Source organism: Magnolia sinica, chromosome 1, assembly GCF_029962835.1.
Source record: "Magnolia sinica isolate HGM2019 chromosome 1, MsV1, whole genome shotgun sequence".
Taxonomy (NCBI): Eukaryota; Viridiplantae; Streptophyta; class Magnoliopsida; order Magnoliales; family Magnoliaceae; genus Magnolia; species Magnolia sinica.
Window position 1 is genome coordinate 138241371 of NC_080573.1, and position 26788 is coordinate 138268158.

Genomic DNA, 26788 nt, shown 5'->3' on the forward strand with positions numbered 1-26788 from the left:
AGGTTTTCCGCCAAGAGATCCGCTATGCGGTCGATGGAAGCCTGCAGCCCTTGCATGGCTTGCTAATTCTCTCGTTGCGCTACTTCGAAAGCTGTCTCCGTTAAAGGTAAATTCCCTAGAGCACCGCCCATGGGATTGTTGCCCAACCCGTCGTTAGAAGCCATCAATCTGAGGAGAAACCTCGCTTTTATACCAAACTGATACAGGGGAGGATGTGAGGTCGAGCACCGTCTTCCTCAAGAGGATAACTATTCCGAATCCACGGAACTTCTCTGGACTCCTCGTAGAGACTTCTCAAATCCACGAGAAAAGAAAGCAGAAAATAGAAATAAATTCTAATAAATTCGAAATTGATTAATGAATGAGTAAAAACAAGTTCACAACCCTTTAAATAGGGGTACCAAGCAATGGGAAAGAAATCAGAATCAAACTACAACTCAAACTCCTAGAATTCGCGACTTAGATGTCTACTAGTGCGCAAGGTTTTCGGCCAAAAATAGTAAGTATCCTATTTGGCTTCACCAAACCATTCTCCTAATTATTCTAAGCTCTTTTCACGTTGGGCGCAACTCCTAAGGCCCGACGGATGAAGAGTTCTAATCAAACTAAAACTTACTATTTATAGTAAAAACGAAATTAAAACAGGGAAATGACCGTCGATCAAGGGGTTTTTTGCAATTCCGTGCTGTGCAACCCGGCGTAGCAGGGTTGGTTGGCTAAAGTAGCTCGTTCTACCCTAAAATCATATATTTTACGTCAAATAACTCATTCCGGATTGCGAGATACGCCCCATCTAAGATCCGATGGTCCGGATCACTTCTGTCGTCGACCGGGCCTTTTCTGATCCATCTTGGCCATGAAACTGTCCGCGACCCGCTCTACATCATTTGGCCACAGCGTCTGCATCCCATTTGCCTGGCAATGGACATGCAAAAAGAAAACCTGCTGGCCGAAACTCAGATCAGTAACTTCCTCCACGTATGCAAATCTCCATGGTAAATTCCGCATGAGGCCCAACCAATAGCATTCAGCAAATCAATGGACCTAACCATTTTAAGATGAGCCACGGCATCCGCATAATTTGAATCTCTCCAATCTGATCGGAAAAGGTAAGATTGCGGAGAGAGCAGCTGTCAAAATCAGCTTTAAAAACCAGCACTAGAGGGTGGCTATTTCGGGGATCCAAATTCCTTTTACCCTTGTAATCACTGCTCAGATAAAACTATTCCAGATTTTGGTTTCAATTGGTCTTTCATTCTGAATAACAAATTCAACAGCATGAGAGGATTCAGATAAGCATAACTATACTAATATACTTTCTTTTATTAATTTAGGCTACTAATGTCTCGAAATAGAAGAGCACAGCCCCTATATAAGTTCAAAATGGACGTTCCTTTTTAAAGTTCATCTATCAGACCCTCAAAATACAAACCTGCACAATCAAGATATAAATAGTGGCCTTACAGAAAGGAAGAATGATCTCATCATGTGTTGCAGATCGAATGATTTTTAGTCCAGAAGATCTAGACAATGTGGCCCACCTGACATGTGTCCCATGCGGGCATGTGTGCTGGTTCCACACACATGTGGGCATCAAAAACTTGAGTGTTTCATAAGTCAGTTGAGATGTACGGGATTTGCACGGGCAACGGGGACACACACCAAGGGACGTGCCCTAGTGAGTGTCAATCCTGGGCCCTCCATCATATCAACAGTTGCACACTCTCCACGGATCCCAACCGTCCAATCAAAGCATTGGATCATGGAAGCGAGCATCGTTTGTACAACCTGCAACGCTAGAGAAGTACCTGGGCAGCCTCTCTGTCCGCTCCCAAATGGCAAGAAATGGAAATGCTGCCCCCTAACATCCACGTTATGACTCCGGTCACTTTCATCGGATGGCATGAATCTCTCAGGACAGAATTCAAGTGGGTCAACCCAATGCTCGGGGTCCCTTCCAATGGCCCACACATTAATGAACACTTGGGTGTTAGCTGGTACATCGTAGCCTCCTATTTTGCAGTCTTTAGTGGATTCTCTAGGAATCACTGGGACTGTCGGGTGCAGTCTGAGTGTTTCTTTGACAATTGCATGGAGGTAAGGAAGATTTGGGAAGTCGGATTCTCCGACCAATCTATTTTTTCCAACCACTGAATCGATCTCTACCCTTGCTTTCTTGAACAGGTCAGGATGGTTGATGAGCTCCGCCAAAGCCCATTCTGTTGTGATTGCAGTTGTATCAGTACCCGCCACAAAGATATCCTGTTGAAGATTCAAAAGATGGCATAAATACTTAACTGAACAAATAGTAAATAAGCTGGGATGGGCTTCCTCCAATTTTTGGGCCTCTGGGTAGTTAAAACCCCAATTCAGCCTATTTATAGTTGGGGCCTTTGGGCTTAGAACTTTGGAGTGGGGCGATGGTTATAAGAGTCAGGCAAGTCCATCCGAGTCGACTCGGACTCGGCCGGACCTGATCCGATTCGACACCAAGAGTCACCCGGATGAATCATGGTAGAGCCCGGTGATTCAGCCCCCACTCGCCCGCAACTTAACTCGAGACTGGACGAATACAATCGCATGGAGGGCCAACCTGGCCCAAGGGCTTGACTGTTTACAATCCATGCCATCCATCCATTTTACCGGCTCGCCCTAAAATGAGGCAGATGCAAGTCTCAGGTGGACCACCCCACGGTAAACAGTGGTGACCGAGCGCTCACGGTTGAAAACTTTCTAAGGCTACTGTAACGTTTATTTGCCATCTAACCTGTTGATTAGGTCACACAGACCTGGAATAGGGGAACACATGAATATCAGCTTTATCCAAAACTTTGATAGCCCCCTGGTAAATTTTTAATGGAGAGCATTCAATCACCACTGTTTTTTATAATGTGGTCGACCTGGCATTTGGATCTGACTCATTTTTGGACTCTTTCCTTAAAATGAGCTGGAAAAATGTACGGACAGCATGTATATAACACATACATCATGGTGGGGCCCATATTGTTTTTCTAGCATCAACGTAGGTGCTGTGTGCTATGCTACGCAATCAAGTTCGTTGTCACACATCTGATGTACAGGTCGTATGTGCTGAATAATCACGTGGACCACCGACCACGTGACGCCTGCTGGGAGGTCGGTGGATCCCTAACTATGTTACCCACCGTGATGCATGTAACTTGCATCTATGTCATCCATTTGTTTTGAAAGCTAATTTTATGCCATGATCCCAAAAATAAATCGGATTTAAAAAAAAAATAATAATAATAATATAGATGGACCACACCAAAGGAGTTAGTGGTGATTAAATACCTACCATTAAAATTTTCTTTGGGGCCATAAGAATGTTTATTTCCCTGTTTATAAGCTTACAAAGACCTGTTTGAAGAGGCCACTTAAATATCATCTGGATCAATCACTTTTACAGCTCACAAGTAGTTCTTAACAGTTAATCACCATTGTCTCCTACGGTATGGTCCACCTCACATTTGGATCTGCTGCATTTTTTTTAATCATACCGTAAAATGAGCTGTAAAACCGGATGGACGGGTGGATGTAAGGCACAAACATCATGATGGGCCCCACTGTTTAAGGATCCACCCCGGATCCATCAATACTCCCCCATCACGGGGAGCGGATTGGTGAGACCCCGGATCCACTAGGTGGTGGGACCCTGACTATAGGGTTCACAGTGAATAGACCTTAAATCCACAGTCCGACGTTTTGAAAGCTAGTTTTACGGCATGATCCAAAAATTGAAGCAAATCAAAATATTAAGTGGACCACCACAAGAAATACTGGTGATTGAATACCCACCACTTAAAACTTCTTGAGGGCCACCGGAATGTTTATTTGCCATCCAACCTGTTGATAAGTTCACAGAGACCTGGATGAAGGGACCGCACAAATATCAGCTGATCCGAAACTTTTATGGCCCACAAGAATTTTTTAATGGTCAATCACAACTGTTTCCAATGGTGTGGTCCACCTGATATTTGGATCTGTTTCTCTTTTACTAACACGCCCTAAAACTAACTATCAAAACGAATGGACGGCGTGGATTCAAGGCATGTACATCAAGCTGGCCCCCGCAGTCGGGTATCCAATGACCTCGGTGGATCCGGGGATCCATCGAAGCCGTGCCCAGCTTCCGAGCGCAAGCCTTACGAAAAAATACAAGGTGAATGGGCTTACCATGATAAAGGCTTTAATGTTCTCCATCGTCAGTTTCATCTCGGCGCTCTCATCTTCCGATATCTCGAGCAAAATATCGAGAATATCCTTCACACCATCGCCTCTCTCCATCTTCGTCTTCCTCTCTTCTTCACGCTCTTTGATGATACTCTTCATCATCGCATCGAATCTCCCGTGCACGTTCCCATACCTCTTCTTCAGCCCCTGCAAATCCAAATTCCGACATAACCCGATATAATCCGATACGTTAAACGTGCCGACTAGCTCTGCCATCTCATGCACAATCTCCCTCACTTCCTCTGCTTCCCCTTCTGTGTCCGAACATATCCGGCTAATCGCCATGCTTGATACTATGTTGTTCATCATCGTTATGAGCTTTAGGCCAACAGCGACTGCTTCCCCGCCGTTGCATTTCTTATGTAGCAGTCGCAAGAATCGTCGGATCTCTTCACGGCGGATGGGCTAGAGCTGATCAAGCATGTGACTGCCTAAGAGATCGGACATGCAGAGTTTCTTCATGAACTTCCAATAGGGGCCATAGGGAGCGAAGGCGAAACCAGAAGCACCGTAGGCGAGGTAGTAAATGGCTGAGTATTGAGGTCTGGATGCATAGGTGGTCCTGTGGGTCTTGAGGATTTCTCTTGCTATATTGACGTTGGAGGCAACGACAGCAGGAACGGAGCCGAGGCGGAGGTGGATCAATGGTCCGTAGCGCTTGGAGAGCTTGTGGAAGGCTTGGTGAGTTATGGGATCGAGGAGGTGGAGGTGTCCGATGACCGGAAGCGGTATCGGGCCCGGCGGAAGGCAGCGTGCCGTGGTTCGGGAATTGGAGAAGATGATCCGGATAAGTACAGTAGAAATTAGCCAGATGAGGAAAAGGATGGCGTAGGATTGGAGGTCGTCGGCCATGGTTTGTTTGATGGACGGTTGGGTGGAGAGTGGAGAGGAATGGGAATGAAGAGCTGATCAGATGCCACGGGGTCAACTGAAATACGATCGGGAAAATGAAAGCCGACCAATTGCCCTTGTCGAGCTGAGAAATAACGAGAATGCACTTGTAATAATGTGAGGCCAGCTGCCTGTGTCCCCCGCGCCAACTGGACGCGGAATGCCTGCCGACACAACCAGCAGCGAGGGAAGCGGATTGGCAGGTATACCATACACCTGCGATATAGCTGGTGTATCGCTGATGTGTTGACATCACTAAGTTTATGATATTTCTTTTATCCTCTTCATCCAGGTCGTCTTTGTAACCTTTTGAACAGATAGGATGGAAAATAAACATTACGGTGGGTGTTAGAAATGTTTTAACTGTAAAAATTATTATCCCACTTCTATTTGTGGTGTGGTCCAATTAAGCATTGTATATGATTATTTTTGAGATCTTGCTCTAAAATGATCTTGGAAAATGGATGAATCAGTGTGGATATAATAAATACATCGTTTTAAGTCCATGTGACTTTGATATCCTTGGAACCGTTCATACAAATGGAAGTTCCAAGCGCGTTGGCGCTCGTCTCTGCGGACGCAGATTTTCTGCCAAAGGCTTCCGCATGGAAAGCGAATTGGCTGGGGTAGATCGTGTGTACAAATGGTTCAAAGGAGATCAAAGTTACGTGAGCCCCACAATGATGTATTTATTATATCCACACTGTTGATCTATTCTTTGAGATTATTTTGGAGCATTAGATAAAAAATAAATCATACCAAAAGCTCAAATAGACCACACCAATAATAGCAGTGAGGATAATAATTATTTACTGTTAAAAAATTTATACGGCCCACCATAACATTTATTTTCCATCCAATCTGTTAATAAGGTCACAAATACATAGATGAATATGGAAAACAAATTTCATATTGATCCAAAACTTCTATGACCCCGAAAGGGTTTCAATGGCATAAGTTCAATCTAGCACTGTTTTTTTTGCAGTGTGGTCCAATTAATCTTAGATCTGTTTTATTTTTCCAATCAAGCCTTAAGATGAGCTCGCCAAATGGATGGATAGTTTAGATATAACACATACCTCATCATGGCACTCACGATGCCGACGTTAATACACCAGCTTATATGACGTGTGTGTGTTACACTAGCCGAGAAATGAATCATATCCAGATCAGATGTCAACCCCGCTGTAAAAAAGAGTGTAGATAGTAACGCCCACCCTTAACTCATCCTTAGGCACACCATGATATTTATTTGAGGTCAACCCTGTCCATGAGTCAACACAGACATGGATTAAGGGAAAGAGTCACACAAATATCAGCTCGATGGAAAGCTTTTTTGGCTCCCACTATGTTTTTAATGGTAGACGTTCAATATCTACTGTTTTTTTGTGGTGGGGTCTACTGGAGCTTTGAATTTGCCTCTATCTTTGGATCATGCTCTAAAATGGTCTCTCAAAATGGATGGACGGTGTGGATACTACATATACATTATGGATGGGCCAAAAATTCTGATGATGTCACTTAGCGAGATTGCTGCTCAACCAGTCAGTAGGTAATCCGCGTCCGTCATACGTTACTATTTTCAACTAAAAAGTAAACGGTCCAACTTCAATAATGAGGGCTTTAATTATAAGCGGCTAGAACGGTGGAGTCAATCTAACTTACAGATACAGCGGCAGCGTATGTTATACGTGAGGTGGGGTCCACTAATGGAGACCATTAAGATTCTAGTGTGCAGGTGTTACCCGGGTAACACCTCTCGAGTGTTACCCTGGCGTGGCCCACCTTGATGTACGTGTTCTGTAACCGTGTTGTTCGTCAGTTTTGCGGTATAATGTAGGGCATGTTTCCAAAAATTGAAGCTGACCCAAATCTCAAGTGGACCACATGAAAGGAAATAACGGTAATTGAACACCCACCATTAAAAACTTTCTAAGGATCACTGTAATGTTTATTTGTCATCCAACTTGTTGATAAGGTCACACAGACCTAAATGAAGGGAAAGCTTAAATATCAGCTTAATATGAAACTCTTGTAACCAAGTCTTTAACCGTGGGCATTCAATCCCGACTATGATCCACTTGAGATTTAATTCTGCTTCATTTTTTGAGATCATGTATTAAAAAGAGTTGAAAAAAACTTATGAACGTCATGGATGAATAACACATACATCAACGTGGGCCCACAGTCAGGACAACACTCACTAATGTGTTACCAATGCAACTCCTGTTCCACTCTCGCTAAGGCCGATATGGACGAGAGGATATAACTCTCAGATAGAAGCAACTTGCATATACCCCCCCAGGCCGAGGATCTTATCTACCTCCTGCGATGATAAATAAATGGAATCAAATTTGTTGGAGAAAAAATATGACAAGTTCGGAGACTCGGTTATAAAATATGTGTTATATCTATACCGTCCATCCATTTCAGTAGGTCATTTTTTAGCATGAGCCTATAAATAAAGCCGATACAAAGCTCTAGTAGATCATACCATAAGAAAAGTGGGATAATGACGCCCACCATTGAAACCATCCTAGGACCCACCTTATTGTTTATTTGCCATCCAACCGATTCACAAGGTCACTCTAACCTGGTGATGGGAAACATAAATATCAGCTTGATCTAAAACTTCTCTAGTCTCTAAATATGTTTTCAACGTGTTCAGTCCCCACTGTTTCCTATGGTGTGGCCTCTTTGAGCTTTAGATATAGCTCATGTTTAACCTGACACCTATAACGGGCTGGAAATAAAGGATGGACCGAGTGGATATAATACATACATCACAAGATCTCACAGAGCTTAGTAGTGCAAGAATCCCTACAGCCAGTGGAATGATAATTTAATTTTTATTGATGTTAAAATCTAGCTAAACCTTTATCGAACTTCGACTACTCAGACCGAACCCTGTATCCTACACAAGGGGAAGACAAAGTAAACCCTGGCTAGAGTAGGGGACCCTCCGATACCAATGTCAGGCTAGGAATCTGAGTCTAAGTTGAGTAGAGTAAGCTTAGGGTGTGATATGTTGCGTACCTTTATCTGTTGTTATGTCCTCTATTTATACCTTTGAGTTAAGGTGAACGTGTTCGTCAATCTTGGCACGATTTTTCTCATCAAGCGGGAGCCACGCACGCGCTGATATTGGCCGTTACCCTTAGATCGTGCACCGAACGACTCTCTAGACATGCGTTACTGGAGTTAATCCTTCAGCGTAATCCTCGACTACGCTCCCATCCTGGCCGAGCCTTGCCCGCGACCATCCGATCTCACGAGTGAGCTGATCATGGTTGGGGCTAGCAAGTCGGATGTGTAATGGCTTCTTCCGGGTTCTAGATCAGTATCAAGGCTCTACAAAAGAACATGGAATCGAGTCAGTTCGGATGCACTGCTATCAGTCCGAAGCTTTGCTCGTCGACTTCTCTAAGTTAACCTGGGTAGGGTTCGGCTTAAATTTTCCCATAACAGAAGCCCCCTACTTTCTGGGTCTGAGCTCGGACTCAGAGAGTAAACGACTTGAAAAATGAACCACCGCTTCCCTCATGATGACTAGCCCTCAAGGCCGAGGTGAACAGTTGCAATGATGGCCCCTCGTGATCCAGGCGCCGTATGATGACAGCCACTTTTTGGGTACAAGCCAATGTGCGTCGAACACGTGGCAGCGGATGAGGATTCGAATCGACCAAATGAACCGGATGACACCACGTGGACATCAAGAGGTGAAAGCCATCTATACATTGAATGTTGTTCAGTTCTAGCAGTGCACGGCTCGAAGGATGTCAGCTCGGACGACTAACTTGCTGCCACATATACAGTCAGGTTCGGAACTGAGCCGTTTCAGCTTCAGAAACAATTGTCTGTCATGATTGCAGCCGGCTGGCAATGGCTATATAAGCCCCTCCATTCTCTCATTTGGACTCTCCTGCATCCCATTTGAGTTCCTTTCTTCATTTCATTTTCCTAGAGTGCTTGCGCTGCGAGACGCCTTCTGGAGAAAAGTCTCATGTGTCCCGAAGAGGAGTCTCCTGTGAGTTCCTCTCAACTCTATCTCAATTTCCTTTAGTCTCGCAATATTGAACGATTCAGATGAAGTTCGGATAGTTGGAGTCAGAGATGAGTCCGAACCGGAGAGCACAGACTACGAGCGCCAGGATTCGGAAGGTCCCTTTGAGGTGATTCCTCTTCGGCCTCCAGCAAAGAAGACCACTAGTCCAAAGGTTAAGGGTCGTACAGAAGGATCAAGGAGGATACCTCAGAATCCGGCTAGAAGGGCTGTTGCCGGGCCTTCAGGAGGTCGATGGATGCTGAGCTTGTCCCAGGGGGTCGGTCCTGGTCGAGTCCCAAATGGCATCTATCCGAGCAGAGTACTAGATCCCGAACTCTGTGAATATCCAAGCTCCTGCTCCGATTGACCCCACTAGGAACCCAGCGAAGGGCAAGATAATTATCTTCCTCTGCACTCTCCAGTGTGGGTTGCAGCTCCCTCTTCATCCATTCATGTGTATGATGACCACATGCCTGAAGCTGGCACTAGGTCAGCTCGTCCCAAACACCTGGCGAATCTTGGTTTATTCATATATAATCTGGCGCTAGCTAAAGAACTAGGATTTGTCGCCAGATGAATTTTTGGCCATGCAATAAGCCAAGCACAACTCGGCCGAGCCATGCTTGTATTATTTTTCAGCAAGAGCCTAATGTACTCTGAGCCTCGTAGCTAAACTCCCCTCTTCCCACAAGGATTGGAAGGGAAAATGGTTTTGGGCCTCGGGAGAATGGGAGGCGTTGGCATCCGAGCTCGAACATCTGTGGGTCAGAGTGCCCACAAAATTTGCTAACTTGGGTAGAATCCTTCAAGATCCATATCGCATTTTACTTTTTTGGCTCATTCTTTGCTCTGACATGTGCCTCATGTTTGTAGATTACCCAAGAGGTCCTCTGGAGTTGTCATCTTTTCTCTAAGCTCAAGTGGCCAGGGCTCGATTGCTCAAGGAAGAGGAGCGCGTCTAGCACAGCCTCATCAACCCGAACTATCTTATTCAGTCCAGTTTTTACAAATTCAAGCCTCTCCCTACCGCCCTAGGTGAGTCTAACGGCTTCGTACATAGCTTTGGTTTTCCTTTGTAAACATAGATCTGAACCAAACTCCTATGACCAAGTATGGCCGAGGCTTTAGGCTCCTAGAGGAAGAGGGCGTCAGTACCACGTCCTCCCCTCAGTGTAATAATGACATCCGAGCCCAGTGTGAAAATCACGTTGAAGAAGAAGAAGACCACCCCTTCCGCGGCCGAGCCGACTGCGGCTGAAGTATCCATAACCCCCGTTCTAGCCTTTGAGGCTCCCTCAACAGCACATCCTCCTCCTGAGATTCAGAAGGAAACAGTAGGGGATCTCTCACGTGATGTCTCGGGTGAGCCCAGGGACATCGTGCTTACCGCCGCCGAGGTGGATTTCTTAGCCGACCAAACCAACACATTTGTTGGAGGTTCTGCTGCGCCAAAGGCCTAACCCTAGGCCTCATCTGCTAGAGGCATCAGGAGAGCCGCCAGTCCGGTCCCTCCCTCGGGACCGGAGACTTTTGCGCCTAGCTACCACATGTCCCTACTGAACGACTAGGCAGCCAAGCACGCGATTGAGGCATCGATAGCCAAGACTATCACACGCCTTCCCGAGTCGGTCGTGAATGACTTTTCCTCGGTCTGCTACACAGTATGCTTTCAGCGTTATTTACTAGCTCTGTTTGTCATTTCTATCCTCTAACCCTTTGCTTTTTTAGGCGCTGTCGATGTTTGTTCAGATCTGAGAACGGCTGAGGGCGATGACTCGGATGGAGGGAGAGAAGGCCAAGCTTAAAGGGCTCTTGAATGCCTCGGTCGAGGAGGTAGGAATTGAAGGGCCTAGTAGGAGAAGGCCAGCTAAGAGAGCCAATGCTCCAGGGAGAAATCAATGAGCTCCAGTCTTGTATGGATTCGGCCAAGTCCTAGCTGGTCAGCTCAAAGGCTCTCCTCCAGCGCGTGGAGGAAGTACAAGGCACGGCTTGCAGTTGAGCTCGAGATGGCCAAGCGTGATGCTGCTAAGGAGCTTGAAGCCTTGGCCGCTTCACAAGCTAATGTGCCCCTTGAGGAGTTTATGTCGTCGGCGAAGCGGTCCGTCAAGCTGGACAGAGTCTACTACTTTGCTTACAATGTTTTCTTGGGCGACATCAGAGGTCTCTATCCAGATCTGAACCTTGACTCTCTGGCGACGGACGATGCTGAAAACTCTCCTAATGCCACTGAGGCCGAGAACGCTCCAATCATGGCCGAAGCTGAGAAGACTTCTATTGCTCAACCTCCCTAACCCGCGGCCGACCCAGCTCCTCGGGGAGAGTGACCCCGCAAATTTCTCTCTTTTTTTATATTAAAATTTTATAGTAAAACGCTGGAGTTTTTATAATTTCATCTCTCTGTTTTTTAGTAATGATTTAATTAGTTGTGGATGCGTTGTTGGATCTATTTAATTAATTGTCGAATGACGAGTCGACCTCTTCTCTAAGAGTCGGCTCGCCGAAGGGTTCCATTTCTGCACATGAGAAATGGCCCCTTGTGGCGCACTAGGGTGACGAGGAGAACATTTTTAAATGATTGGCTCATCACTAAGGTCATGTTCCTCGAAGGAAATCCCATGTAGAGCAACGTTATATAGAAAATAACTCTTTATTAGCAATGTCGTCACAACAAGTAGTTCCGACCCATACATTATTTCCCTTTATGGGTAATAGATCTTCAAATGCTCGGCATTCCAGGGATGTAGTAATGGTTGACCTTCTAAATCTTCCAAACAGTAAGACCCCTGTTTGGCTGAGCCAACTACTTGGTATAGTCCTTCCCAATTCAGTCTGAGAGACCCCACTTCAGGTTCCGTAGTGTTTTGAAACACACGGCGAAGGACGAGGTCACCGCGTCGGAATTATCTTGTTTTGACTCTAGAATTGTGAAAACGCGCAACCTGCTGATGCTGAGCCGCAGCTCGTAGTTTGGCAGTGTCTCGCAATTCTTCAAGTAAGTCGAGGCTTGTTGCGATCAACTCTATATTCTACTCATCTTGATAGGTCCGTACCCGAGTGGTGGGGAGTCCTATCTCGACCAGGACGATAGCCTCCGAGCCGAATGATAAGGAGAACGGGTTTCTCCTATAGTTTTCCGAGCAGTAGTTCTATATGCCTACAGAACGAATGGGAGTTCCTCGGCCTAGTTGCCCTTGGCTCTCTCCAACTTTGTCTTGAGGTAATTCTTGATGATCTTATTCACTGCTTCCACTTGGTCGTTGGATTAAGGATGACGAGGGGATGAGTATGTGTTGACAATGTCGAGCCTTCGACACATACCCATGAATCTGTCGTTATTAAATTGCTTCCCGTTAGCGGATACGATGGTATGCGGGATGCCGAACCAACAAATAACATTCTTCCAGATGAAATCTATTATCTTCTTCTTGGTAATCTTTGTCACGGGCTCGGCCTCTATCCACTTGGTGAAATAATCGACCACTACGATCGCAAATTTGGTCTGCCCTTTGCCCCGAGGCAGAGGTCTAATGATGTTGATCTCCCATTGGGCAAACGGCCACGGTTCGCTCATAGGGGTCAACTCTTCCGCTAGCTGCCTCGGGACGGCGGTAAATCTTTGGCACTTGTCGCACCTCTGAACGAAACCTTTGGCATCTTCTTGGATAGTCGGCCAAAAGTACCCTTGACGAAGTATCTTCTCGACCAAAGCACGACCCCCGGAGTGGTTTCAGCAAATTTGTTCATGAATTTCTCGAATCACGTAATCCGCTTCATCTGGTCGGAAGCATCTGAGGTATGGCTGGGAGTATCCTTTTGTATACAACGTGTCGCCCATAATCGTGTATCGTGCTGCCCTGACCCTTAGACACGGAGCTTCCAACCTATCTCGTGGGACTTCGCCGCTTGTGAAGTATCTGACGATAGGATCCATCCAACACGTCGTCGCTTGCACTAGGTTGATAGTGTCTTGGTCAGCTCGGTCGATGCTCGGCTTATCTAGAAACTCCACGGGGATGATCCTCGAGATATTCCCTTCAGTTGCCGAGGCTGACTTTGCAAGGGCATCGACCCAAGAGTTTTCAACCCTCGGTATCTGAATCATGGCGCAATCTTTGAATTTCTCTATTACTTTTCGGGTTTCACCCAAGTAAGCTATCATTCTTGCTTCCTTTGCCTCGTACTCTGTTGACACTTGGTTCACAACGAGTTGGGAATCTCATCGGACATCAATGAGCTGAACCCCTAAGGTGATAGCTAATCTGAGCCCAGCTAATAGGGCTTCATATTCTGCCTCATTGTTGGACGCTCTAAAGTCGAGCCTGATCGCATACTGAATGGTGGTCGAGTCGGGTGCGACCAGGATGACCCCTGCTCCTCCTCGCTTCGAATTAGATGACCCGTCCACGAACAGGGTCCATTTGTCAAACCTCGTCTGTGCCCCAGCGTCCTCAAGAGGTGAAAGGACTGGGGGGTCGGCAGGGCTCGCCGATGAGTCTGTTAATGCTTCCAAGCTGACTCCTCCAAGTTCGCAGTTTGGAGTAGTGAATTTAACTATAAAATCGACCACTACTTGGCCTTTAATCGCGGTCCTCGACTGATACTGTATATCGAATTCTCCTAGTTCGACAGTCCACTTGGTCAGATATTCAGACACCTTCGGATTTTAGAGCACTTGTTGAAGCAGTGAATCTGTGATGACAATGATGGAATGCACTTGGAAGTATGGACGCAGCCTACGTGCAAAGATGACCGGACTTAAGGCCAGTTTCTCCATACTTGGATACCTTGTCTCCGCTGGAACCAGGGCCTTGCTGGTGTAATAAACAGGATGTTGCTTTCCTCCAGCTTCTTTGGTAAGAGTCGAGTTGACGGCCGAGGCGAAAACCGCTAAGTAGAGGAACAATGGCTCCCCTTCTTTTGGCTTGGATAGTAATAGTGGCGATCCCAAATATTGCTTCAGCTATTGAAAGGCCTGCTCACAATCCGAGGTCTACTTAACCTTCTTGTGGCCCTTCAATTGTTGGAAGAAGGGGAGGCACTCATCAATGGCTCTGGAGATGAATCGGCTGAGCGCGACGACCCTTTTAATGAGGCACTAGATCTCTTTCACTATCCGAGGTGAGCTCATGTCAAGCAGAGCCCTAATCTTGTCAGGATTTTCTTCAATGCCTCTCTGACTAACTTGAAAACTGAGAAATTTACCGCATTTAGTCGGGTTCAGCTTCATACGATACTTCCGTAGAATCGAGAAAGTCTCTCTGAGGTCCGAGATATGATCAGATGCTTTAATGCTCTTTACGAGCATGTCGTCGACGTAGACCTCCATAGTCCGACCAATCTGTTTGGCGAACATTTGGTTTACCAGCCTCTGATACGTCGCATCAGCGTTCTTCAGGCCAAAAGACATGACCCGCTAATAGTAGAGCCCTTTGTCAGTGATGAAGGTCGTCTGCTGTCTGTCAGGAGGATACATCGCTATCTGATTGTAGCCAGAGTATGCGTCCATGAAAGTAAGGAGCTCGTGCCCGGCTATGCTATCAACTAATTGATCGATCCGAGGGAGAGGAAAGTTGTCCTTAGGGCACGCTTTGTTCAAGTCGGAGTAATCTACGTAGATCCGCCATTTCTCATTGGACTTCTTCACGAGCACCACGTTCGTGATCCAATCCGGGTAATGAATTTCTTCAATGAAACCAGCACCGAGTTTAGAGACCTCATCAGCAATTGCAGCATACCTCTCAGGCTCAAAGGATCTTCTCTTCTGTTTAACTGGCTTATGCTCTGGTTCCACGTTCGGCTTGTGGACCATCACCTCAGGAGGAATATCTGGCATATCGTGCTGACTCCAAGCGAAGACGTCTTGGTGTTGCTTGAGGAGTCGAGCATTAGGGTTTGTTGGTCATCATACAATGACAATCCGAGCTGAACTGTCTTGGTCGGCTCATGATAAAAGGTCCTTCATGGAAGAAATTTTTTCTGAAGTATCTTCACTGGGGTCGAGCATGTTGATTGTAAGGGCTTGTTTTACCGCGCCCTTCCTAACTGACATAGAGTAGCAGTGTCGTGCCTCCTACTGATCTCCTTGGAGATAGACCCCTCCCAACGAGGGGAATTTCATCATTAAATAATATGTAAATACCATCGCCCTCATGGAGTTGAGGGAGGGTCGGCCAAGAATTACATTGTAGGCCGAGGGGGTATTTACTACCAGAAAGTCAACTAATAGAATGACCTGGTTCTGACCTTCACCAACAGTGACCGGTAGGGAGATCGCTCCTTCCGAGATCACTTTATCACCAGTAAAATCGTGCAATGGAGTCCGGACAGGTCAGAGACGTAACCTGCAATCCCCATCTTGTCGAATGCTTTGGAGTAGAGGATGTCAATTGAGCTTCCGGTATCGACCAGAATTCGATACACTTTTCAATTAGCTATGGTCATCGTGACCACCAATGCATCGACATGAGGATGTTGAATCCCTCGCGCGTCGTCTTCCGCGAACGTTAGGCTGCACAGACTCATCCAAGGCTCCTTACTCAGTCTTTCAGCGAGGTGGATATAATACTCGAGGTCAGTGATCCGAGCATGGGCCTTCCGAGCCTGGTTCGAATCCCCACCTCCTAATGGGCCCCCGTATATCGTCCGAATCTCGATGGCCTCATCTACTGCTCAGCTCGAGGATTCATCCTTCCGAGGTTGCTTTTTCTCCTTCACATATTGTCGTAGATTCCCCTTGTGGATAAGGGTCTCTATCGCTTCTTTCAGGTCGACACAATCACTAGTGTTGTGCCCATAGTCGCGATGAAAACGACAGTACTTGCGCTTGTTTCGCTGGCCTACTTCTATCTTCATGTAGCTCGGCCAATGTAGTAGTCTCTTATCACGGATATCTAACAAGATCTGCTCTGGAGATGTATCTAGGGGCGTATACTGTAATGCTCCATGTTTTCAGGACCTGAGTATATGACTCATTTCCCAAAAACCCGAGTGGTAACCTATAGAGAGCCAAATTTCATGTATTATTTTTTCTTCTTTTATCAGAGTTAGCAGTTAGCGTAAAATGAACAAATCAATATAAAGGAAAAATTACAATTACATTTAGAATATACAAGAGGCTGCCCATAATGACTTATACAAACCAATATCCGAATACTTACAATTACAAAATGAAATAATTTCGTATGTTAAACAAAGTAAATCATAACAAATCTTGAACTGTAAAAGCACGTAGTAACTCTTAGCAACAAAATCAGGCATCTTCGACAATGGTACCCTGCTCCTCATCAACATGAACATGAATATCATCTAGGCCACCTGCTCTACCTGTATGGTTATATATTTGATAGATGAGTGTTTAGCTCAGTGTGAATTCTCCTTAAGATTACACACCGCCACATTAGGTAAGCACAGTTATAAAAACATAATAAGGCATACAAAACAATACATGATGTAGTCTTATTAAATGCATGGATGCATGAGTGCACATTAACTGAGAATGCTCATCCAGTTGGCTTTTGGGTAAAACTCATGCAATGTGGTCGGTTACCAGTGAAAGTACATAGTTCAATGTAAATTTAAACCGCTTATCATTAATCAGAGTTAACAGTAATAAAGCTAGTATAAACCATGCATTGTATAAAAGCACTTCAAACACCATACCAAATGTAACGCCGATATAGGACTTATACAATCCCAAATAACAAAGTTCATATAAGCAAAAATATGAATCTATCAACTAATGGTGGAGCTCAGTATAGGCCACAGGGCCCCCGTCTAGCTCGTCAGCTACTCGATTACTCTAGCAATCCGGTGAAGAGCATCAGCTCGCTCTACACCTACATACTCTGTATGGTTGGATATTCGATGAATGAGTGGCCAGCTCAGTATGAATTCCCCTCAAGATTACACACCGCCACCTTAGCAAACATAGTTTAAAGAAAAATAAGGAAATAATCCAAAACAGGCAAGATGCAGTCTTATTAAAATGCATGAATGTATGAATGCACATCGACCTGGGGATGCTCATCCAGTTGGACTTTGGGCTCGTCACCCATGCAATCATCGACCTGGGGATGTATCCAGTCGAACTTGGGCTCGACACCCATGCAATCATCGACTTGGAAATGCTCTTCCAGTCGGACAAATAGGTCAATGGTCGGTGGTATGGGAGCTAGCAAAATAATACCTCAATGACCCTAAGGGCACATGCTACAACATCCAGAGTTAGCCACTTGTCATCGCCAATATGCTATGGATGCATGATTAGCCAAATCATTATTAGTCCAGTTACAATCAGCCAATTTAGGTAAGCTCAAGGTCACTACCGGGGTTTGTCACCAGCGTAGGTCGACAGCTCGGGCATAGGTCCCGTACCATCATCTCCGGCTCATGAGACTACCACCTTAGGATGTTAAATAAAACCCTTTGATCAAAATGACACTAGGTTAAGGGCCCTATTTTCCATATAAAATCTGTTTAGTTACACACCAAGTGTGGCTCACATACAAAAGTAGAGTTCTCCATGCATAGTATTGTGAGTTAGTTATTAAGGCGACTCACGATCATAAGTTTTTATATAAAGGTGCATAGAATTACTTATTGAAGGTAAAATTTTCAATGTGTTATCATGAGACTATAGTACCAACTATCCATCGATACAATATTAAACATAAGAACAATGATCATTATTCATGAATGGTACTCATTAACCAGCATATGAGCCTAGCATGTAATATGAACATAATACATTAATCATGAATTTGAGATAAGACAGCTAATAAAACTTAGAAATTTATGACAAGTATTAGGACCTTAAACTAGTAGTAGCAATTTAATGTATACTATGTTTGGCTAACATAGAGATGGAAAGCCCAAGGGGAAAGTAATCACCTGAGTCATCGTAATCCTGCACTTGATTTGAATCCCCGTGTGCAACTAATGGCCCCAAGTTACGTAAGTAGCTTCCTAGAGGATTAGCTTGCATTGGTTAATAACTTCTAAACATCTTGAAGGTTTGAAGGGTCCATGAATAGAATCACTTAGGCTCGCTTTAGAGCGGTTGGGCCCACCAGATTTTTGTTCTTCAAATGGCTTAGATTGGGCCTAGGATTTTGCTCCAAATTTAGGCCTGAATTGGCCTAACATTTACAGCCAGGTGGTCCAAAGGGTGGCCTATTATTATTAATGTCATATAAATAAGTTTAAATAAAAGTAATATAAATATATATAATTAAAAGTGGAGTAATCATGAATAATATTATATGATATACAATAAATATGTTAGTATATAAAGATATAATAATTAATTATATATTATTAAATTATCAATATTATATTAATATTATATTATACATACGAATTATTATAATAATAGAAAATTAATATATATTATTCAAATATAATAAATTTTAATATTTTATTATTTATATATATGTGTGTGTTATTACTTAATGATATCAATTTAAATATAATTTCTAAAAAGTAGTAATATTATATATTCAAATATTTGATAATATGATTTAAAAATTATAACAAATTAAATAATGTAAAAGTATTAAAATTATAGAATAATTTGTAATAATCATACATGATATAAAATTAAAGATTATAATTATAATGAATATATATATATATATGTTATTAATTGAAAATATTTAATATTAAATAATATGAATTATACAAAATAGCATTGATTAAATATGAATTACCTGACTCGGTCGTGCTGGAGTTGGAGGGTAGCAACCCGCGTACCCACACTATCCTCCTCTCTTTTCTTTCTCTCTTTTCTTTTGCTCTCTCTTTTCCCTTTTCTTCCATCTCGATTCGTATTTTGTTGCTGATAGGTCCAGTGGGAGGGTTGGCCGTCTTTCCCTCTCCTCACGTTTCTCTTCTCTTTCCTTTCTTCCTACGGTGCTTCTCATATCACTGGGCGAGGGTACCCTTTTATAACAGATCAATGAGTCTTCCAGACTCTTCTTACGAAAGCTTTTGCCAGTCTGGCTTACGCAGTCTCTTTCCTGCACAACGAAAATCGGGAGGATGACTTGTGTAACAACTAAGATCGCCCAGCCCATCGGTCTGATCCTCCCGACCTGATTTCTTAGGAATGGTTGGAGCTCCCTTTGGTAGGGTTTGGATGGTCTGGATTGGACAAAGGATCTGGAGGTGGGTCATCCAATGCGCAGAGAAATCCGGGTCGTTCCGGGTTTCTTGTTTCTTGCGTATTGCTATGGACGAGCCATTTTTGGCATTAACCGTGAGGTCCACATCCTTTGATGTCTGAGGAATCCACTTCTTCCATCAAATTCCTCGAGAAGCCTCGGTCCATAAATCAAAATATGAGGTGGATCCATGCTCTGGATGGTCCGCATAGTTCATCATGGTGCGGATCCGTTTACAATCGGTTGTTTGTACTCGAAACTGTGCGTGCATGAGTGCTTGGAAATAGATGGCGTGGACTAGGCGTCCTATGTTATCAGAGGGTTAAGATTGTTTGCCTGGCCGAGATTGAGGAGGGAGTTTCCTCATTGGTTTTGCCAACGAATCCGTGGCCGGAATGGACGGAGATGAATATGGGATTCCCTGTTTTTTTTTCTACATTCACGTGGGTTATAACAACTAGCAATAATCACGGGCCAGGTGGGGTCCAATTGTGATGTTTGTTTGATCAATCCATTCCATTCATCCTCTTGATTGGACCATGTAAGCCCATGTGTTTAAATATGGAGTTGATCTAAGATTTAGGTAAGTCACACTAATATGATAGAGGATCTTCCAGAATTAGGGATTTAGAGAAGGAAATTTCCCTCAACACGTCTCTGTACATGGGGTAGTTTGGATGCGCACGCCGATTGTCTTTGTATATAATGTGGGGTCCACTATGATGACATTTAAGAAGATCCACACTCTTCATTGACTTCGGCATGCCGTGACGGCCCATGGTCCCAAGTATGGAGTTGATCGGGGCTTATCTTAAAAATGCCCTAGTGGGTACCCAAAACGAAGTTGATCTAAATTAACAGTCAATACTTGATGATTAGGGCTCAAGTTTGGGAGAAAAGGATAGGTAAACATTTAGAACAAATTTGGTGGTTGATGGATGGTGGGAACAACCTAAATCTAAAATATCACCTTTTGTGTCAAAAGGAAGGAACTGAATTCAGCGTTCAAAGGTGTAAGATCATAGATCGAGGCCCAAATTTTATATAACTTCGTAGTCATGTGAGGCCAAGGTGCGGTCCAAGTTTGAATTGTGATAAACAGCAAGAAGTGGCTAGATCTGAAGATCTAGATTTATAAGGAATTGATAAGCTCGAAAGGATAACTTCTCGCCTAAGAAAAGGCCTAGGTTCTCATACTTCACCCTTGGTCTATGTGATGGGCAATCCAAGTCGTTCTTATGAAGGAAAATATCTAACTACAACTATCCATGAGGTTTCTTCACTCAATGGACACCAAGATCAACGGTTAAGGGGTTCATCTATCGATTAGGTCATTTTTACAATGATCTAAGGGCTGAAATTTGACGTGTATGGTTAATTTATGATACATAGGCATGGTACAAATTTTCACATTAAACGGATAATGGGAACCATGTGATATAGGATTCGGGGTCTAAGTTAGTGGCATTTTCATAATTATTGCTGATCTAAGAGTTTTGTGAAATCTAATGGTTCTACTTGGTTCTATGTCCATTTCTAAACAATTCTTACAAAAGAACTTGCATCTAAATCGTTATGGTTAAAGAGTTATTCATCGATTTAGTCGAGTGAAGGTACATATGTCCGACCACATGATCAACGGTCGGATGACTTGATTTTTAGATGAATATTATTCATAATCGGTCAGATTCATTTCGAAGGATGAATGTATAGTTATAAAAACATAACAAGGCATACGAAACATTACATGATGCAGTTTTATTAGATGCATGGATGCATGAGTGCACATTAATTGGGGATGCTCATCCAGTTGGCTTTTGGGCAAATTCCATGCAATATGACCAGTCACCGGTGAAAGTACATAGTACATGCGTAGTGACAAACTCACCGAAGGTGGGTCGATAGTCAATGGTTTGGGAGCTAGCGAAACGATATCCTAACTAAATCCTATTAGGCACGTGTTACAACATTCAGAATTAGTTACCCGTCATCGCCCGAATGCTATGAATGCATGATTAGCCCAACCATTATTATTCCATTTACAACCAGCCAGTTTAATAAAGCTCAAAGGTCACTACGAGGGTTTCATCACCCAGTGTAGGCTAACAGCTCGGGCATAGGTCCTAAACCACCGTCCCCGGCTCATGAGATTACCACCTTAGGATGTTTAATGGAAACCCTTCGACTATTGGTCAATCATATTTCAGTATATGGGGCTTACCATCACATGATTGCACAAAATAATACATCAAACCTGTATAGGGCAAATACCAAAACAAACCTGCCTAGGGCGAATATCAAAACTAAGCCACATAGGTCAATTATCAAATCTAAGCCACATAGGGCAATATCAAAACCATATGATAAAAGACCATCCTTTAAAAAAAAAAATACTTAGACACAGCAACCCCTGGATGGTAAGCCCACATCAATATTCAATTTAAATCATCATTCAATAACCACTAAGTCGAAGGTCTATTATAATCACAATCAATCGAGTTACATCCCAAGCATGGGTGTACATTTATAAGTGGAGTTTCCCACTGATGTACCAGTTTAGGTTCCATAAATAATCTACAAGTAATCTACAGGCATAAGAAAATATGCAGGATAAGTATTAAGCATGTTACCTGGCAATTCAATTCCAACAATTAACACATGTGATTATAAGTTAAAGATATCAATTAACAATCAAAATTAAAATAAAAACTAATACTTGAACTAATTTGGAAATGGAAAGCTTAAGGGGAAGAAATCATCACCTTGTAGATTGAATCGCCTACCAGCATTGCTAGGGAATGCGTGTTCCCTTAGAATCAAATCCTACCATAAATTGTGAAGTTATACAGTTGGACCCAAGCTTTATACGCTATTCATGGTTAAGGTCTTAACTTAGGGTTTGGATTACCTAGGTTTAGGGTTGTATCTATTAATCAAATCTTAGACTTTAGTTTAGCGTTTAAAATCTAACTCATATAATTAATTTATAATAATATTAGAATGAAGTAAAAATAAATAATAATCTTCTATTAATACTAACAACACTAATCTTACAATCAATAACCTACTAATGACAAAATAAGAATAGAATTAATAATGATAATTGTTAATATCAAATATCTATAATAACTAATGCTAGCAAAATTAACCTACTAATGGTTAACCACATTTAATAATTGCAATAATTTTAGTAACACTAGTGACGATGATAAATCATGAAATTTACTTTGGGAGGGGGAGCTAACTCACATTGGTTGACTCAACAGCAAGTTGCGATTTTGACCCGATTTTTGGCCTAGACTTGGGCTGATTTCAGCCCGTTTCTGGGACTAATTTCGGCCTAGTTCCAGGGTTGATTTCAGCCCATCACATGGCCTAAATTAGTAGCTGCCCTCGGCCCAAACTTGGGCTGATCTCGGCCCACCTTACTGCTGGTTTAGTGGCTGGGACCCAGCCAATGGATGGCAAAAATACCAGACGAATGTAACAACACCCACCGTTGCAGCTGCTCAAGGAGTCATTACCGCTCCTTGAGTTGAATCTGGGCCGGCCCAATATGCCCATTGGTAGTCTGGCTCGGCCCAGACTTTGTGGCTGAGCTGGACCTGGTTTCTGGTTACGGCCCAGGTCTAATTTCAGCCGAATATGAGGCTGGTTTCGGCCCTGATCGGAGGCTGATTCCAACCTTGATCTGAGGCTGGTTTTGGGCTATTCATCTGGTAGAAAAAGAGTGCAAAGCCTCCTCGTTGAAGCGAGAGATATAATCTTTCAGCAACTCTCCACTCTTTTGCTTAAGAGTGAGTAGATGAGTTAACGATTTGCAACTCTTCTTCCCGACAATGAATTGCATCAGGAATGCTTTACTGAGCTCGACGATTGTGTTAATCGACCTTGGCTTCAGTTGTTGATACCAACTTCTTGCGGCCCCTGTGAGGGTTGTGGAGAACGCTCTACACATCATCACCTTTGATGCGGACTGGATTTGCATCCACAAACGGTAGGACTCCATAGGCTCTGTCGAGTCCCCAGAACCCAAATATTAAATGATAGGGGGCATCCTGAACCTCAGAGGCATTGCCGCGCCCATGATATCATTGGTAAACGGAGGTTCGGTCTCTTCCATCATTGTTTCCACTGTGGTCGGGGTTGACGTCTGATGCTCTCGTTGTAAGCTCTTAATTTGTCTCCAGAGCTCATTAAGATGAGCCTCCCATGGGTCTTTGTTCTCGGCGACAGTCTCATGAGGAACCTCGACCTCAGGCATTTTTCTCTTCCTTCTCCTTTCCAATTCATGTCGGAGATCGGTGGGAGCTAACGCCGAGGTCTCGGACACATAGGTTGGAGCCCGAGTCGCTGCATTTCATGCATGATTCGGTACTCGAGTTGAGACGTTTTGGGATGCCCCTGCCTGTGAACTCAAGAGGATGGGTTGCTCTGTCCCCCTTGGAGCGATCTCCTCTTGAACGGGAGGTAGTTGTTGTTTAGCTTGCTGTTGTTTTATCCGGTTGATCTCATTGACCAATGCTTGTACTTGATTCTGCAGTGCCACCAAGGCAAGGGACGGACTCCATGGGACCAAGATCAATGGAAGTACACGCCAGGGATCCACGAAAATCGAGAAACTGAAGCTCAAGTGGCCTGAAAGTCCAGAATGCAAGATCACGAGGTTCCCACCATCCGTTCAGCTCAAAACTTCATACATGGCCAAGGGCCCACAAGTTAACCGTACATGTCGAATTTCAACCCTTAGATCCCTCCGGAAGTGGCCCAACGGACAGATCAGCCCCTAAAATCTTGATTTGGGACCCGCCTGATATCTGGATATACTTAAATTTCATTATCGACGCCTTAAAGTGGATGAGGGAAAGGATGGACGGAACGGATTTCTCACAAAAATCCCAGTGGACCCCACTCAAGAGAGTGCATGTGCACAATGTGCACGTACTCGCCGTGCACCGCGATTGTCCCAATCGGTCAGTGTTACACTGACCGATATCTTCTCAAAACTTCAAAAACAGCTCCGGCGTCTTCACACTGCAGCTGCGGTTTTGGCCAGTGGGCCTCATCAGACGCCTGGAGTGATGATCAGAGCCGTCCATTCATTCCACGGGTTAGCCAAAACCCCCGCCTAGGTTTCCTTTCTCCTTCATGCAAGCATACGGGTGAAGATCTTAACCGCACGCAAGATGAACGGTAACACAGAAGATCGTTTGGGCCACACCGATTCCAGTTCAAAAATAGCCCTCTTCGAATGGTTTTTCGAAGGCATTCCAATGAATGGATTGGATTGTCCTGAATACCTTGATCATGGGCCCACCGATCGTCAAAACAGAGTTCCCGAAGCTCTGTTTCGCAACGGAGTTTGCGGAAAATCATGTTGGGCCACCCTCTGAATTGATCAAGACGATCCAAGCCGTCCATTCATTCCAGAAGGTCGAATCGACCGTACAAAAGGAGTTCCTCCAAACCCATGCACACACACTCAGAAAAGTCATGGTCAAACGCAGTTCGGACGGTAGAACAATATTCTTGATGGGCCACACTAAATGCGACCCGAACAACATCATTTCCGACCGTTTTTGCGAGACCAAACCAGTGGTCGGAATGGATTCATTGCCTGTTGATCGATCATAGGCCACACAGAGCGTCAGCGCAAGCAAATTGCGACAACATCGTCCGAGACCCGATTGATCCGGGCCATTCAGGGACCATTGACAGGATCGGTCCGATGATTGTGACTGTCCAAATCCAACCCAGGCGACCACCAATCAAGTCCAAGGAGCCTGGATGGCTTGGATCTATCATATGAGGCAATCATGGGCCAAACGCAACGCTCTTACGGTTGCTGCGTAAAAGAAGCGGGCATGCACATGCGAGCTTGCACACCGACTCCAGCAGGCCTCTCTGACTGCTAGCTGACTATATAAGCAAGGAAAGAAGGAGAAGAAAAGGGCATTCTTGGAGGCTGGAACGGGGACGTAGCAAGAGTTGGGTTTGAGAGAAGAAACAGAGAAGAAACAGAGAAGACAGGAAAGGAGGACGTGAAGTTTTTTTAAGCTGGTTTTTTTCCTTTCCCTCTTGTTCTTTTCTTTCTTTTTTCTATTATCACTTGCTTTGTTTAGCCCAGTCATGTGTGACTAAACCTCTTAGCTAGGCTAAGAGGTGAAGCTGTAGCGAGATGGGAGATTCTATTTGTGCCTTTAATTTAAAATTCATAAAGCTGAATTTGATTTTAGTTGATTAATAAAGGAATATTTTTCTTAGTCTTTAATGGTCTCTTGAGTGAAATTACAATGGGTTTGCAATGGCTTTGAGTATTTCTTTTTCCTTTTTATGTTTATGAAGTCAGGAACCCCTGTTGTTCATCATTGTCCCATGGGCATGGTAGGATGACAGTACCCTTCCTTATCTTCATACATTGTTAGTTGGTTGGTAATTAGTTTAATTCTATTGTTTACTTTGTCTCCTGGGCATGGTTTGGTGATGGAATCCATTCTAATTCATATACCTTTCATCTCTTGAAAACCAGATCAAGTAAGTTCAGTTTGAATTCCATAATCCTTGATGCAGGCATAAGATCTCCCTGATCCCTACAAGTGGATCCTCTGAATCCCTAGTTTCTTTCCTTTAAATTCCTTAAAGTTTTAGATAATTGTTCCACAATTATTTTTTAAATTCTATTTGGTTTAGATCACATCTTAGTCTATTTCTAGTTCTACTTGGTTTCAGATAACGTACAGGTATCAGTCCCTGTGGATTCGACCTCGGTCTTACCGAGTTTATTACTACATCACAACCCAACACTTGGGGAGTGAACAAGTTTTTGGCGCCGTTGCCGGGGCTACGATTCTCTGAAATTAATTGGTTTTAGGATTAATTTAAGATTAAGATTTTACTAACCTTAGTTTTTTTATTTTTATTTGAGTTCAAAACTAACTTGTTTCCTGTTTTATAGGATCTTGACATAAGTTTCTCAATTGGTAATTCCTTCCTAATCTCTCTACTTTTTCCTATTTTTAGAATTAGGGTTTAAATTTTAGAAATTTTCTAATTCTAGTATCCTCCCTTCTGTAGGAAATAGTTTATTTTTAGAAATTAGGTTATTTCTTTCCTTTTTTTTAGAAATTAACCTTCTATTTTTATTTTAGTAACATTCTAATTTTAACTCTTTTAGAATCTAATTTGTTTCTTAATTTATTTTTAGAATTTTTGTTTAGAAACTAACCTTCTTATTTTGTAGGCTTTTAAGATAGAAATTTCTAATTCGGTAAGCTCCTTCCCTTCTTTCTATTTTTCAGTTCTCTTTTAATAATTTACTTTCTAGTTTAGGTCTTTCCTAATTTATTTTAGAAATTTCCACTTTCTTTTAGGAATTCCTTCTTTTAGAAATTAATTTACTGCTATTTTTCTTTTAAAGGATCGTTCTTCTCTTTTTAGAATC

The 26788-nt window shown here is 43.5% G+C and overlaps 1 protein-coding gene and 1 pseudogene across 1 annotated transcript in view; both read right to left on the reverse strand.

Moving 5' to 3' along the window:
* Positions 1–1338: 1338 nt before the first annotated feature.
* The window catches only part of LOC131220524 (cytochrome P450 93A3-like), a 58879-nt gene continuing 33429 nt past the window's right edge, over positions 1339–26788 (reverse strand). Inside the window, exon 3 of the transcript XR_009158662.1 lies at positions 1339–1541. The gene's annotated coding sequence lies outside the window, so the exon portion shown is untranslated. The remainder of the gene's footprint in view (positions 1542–26788) is intronic.
* On the reverse strand, positions 1551–5276 carry LOC131220514 (cytochrome P450 93A3-like; annotated as a pseudogene).